The sequence below is a fragment of the Colobus angolensis genome, unplaced genomic scaffold (genome assembly GCF_000951035.1).
Source record: "Colobus angolensis palliatus isolate OR3802 unplaced genomic scaffold, Cang.pa_1.0 Scaffold174, whole genome shotgun sequence".
NCBI lineage: Eukaryota > Metazoa > Chordata > Mammalia > Primates > Cercopithecidae > Colobus > Colobus angolensis.
This window is the reverse complement of record NW_012114866.1, coordinates 259,542-260,727: the sequence shown is the minus strand read 5'-3', so window position 1 is coordinate 260,727 and position 1,186 is coordinate 259,542.

Here is a 1,186-nt window from a genome sequence, read left to right as displayed (position 1 = left end):
GATAGAACACATAAAATACCTAAAATGTTCACTAGAATGTGGGCATGTAGTAATGGTTAAAACGTACACAAAAGTAAATGCAAAAAACGTTGAATTACTTTGAAAATTCTTGTTGCAAAGGTCTTATTTGCTGTGTCTTCAAAATTTGCAGTTTGCAGACTAGATTTGAAAGCTATTGAAAATAGTTTTAATTGGCCAGGCACGATGGCTCATGTTTGCAGCCTAGCACTTTGAGAGGCCAAGGAAGGCAGATCGCTTGAGGTCTAGAGTCAGAAACCAGCCTGGCAAACATGGTGAAACCATGTTTTTACTTAAAATACAGAAAAATTATCCTAGCCTGGTGGCGGGTGCCTGTAGTATCAGCTACTCAGGAGGCTGTGGCAGGAGAATTGCTTGAACCTGGGAGACAGAGATTGCAGTAAGCTGAGATTGTGCCACTGCACTCCAGCCTGGTGACAGAGTGAGACTGCATCTCAACAACAACAACAACAACAACAAACTCTGACAAGGGCTCCCAAGAGGCTACAACTCCCAAGTCACTAAGAGGAATGGTGAATTGGTGGCCATGCTTCCATTAACTGCATTTCTGGATTTTCTAGTGTAGAGTGGAAAACCTAATACATATCTTCACTTTTATTGTTATTTTAGAAGATAATTAATTGTTGATTAATTCTTGTAAATTATTATAGTTTAAATATTCATTATTTCTGAATGTGAAAGTGTTCTCTGTAATCATCTGAATTGACTATGGGAAAAAATTTTCTAAATTAAAAATAATAGATTTTATTTACAATTAATGTAGTGAAAGGAAGAGTTTTGATACTAAAGTTAAAAGGACAAATTGAGTGATTGATAATATTAGGAGTTGATAGTCCACTCTGATTAATCAATCTTAGATAAAACTTACTTCATTTATAATTGTGTGAGCAAACTTCATAGGTGAGTTTGGAGGCAGGGAGTATAGAATAATAGCGTAGATACTAAGTGTCTTTCATACATTATCATCATGGAATCTTTGAGAGAGAATGACAGAGACAGAACAAGATTAAGAATGTTCTTAAGAAGGAGATTAAGAATTAAGAATCAGCCTATATAAGTGACTGAGAAAGCATCTCAGCTTTTACTCTCTACCCAGGCTGTAAGCTTGCTATGTAACTGGGAATGATTGAGAGCATGGCTTGTTTAA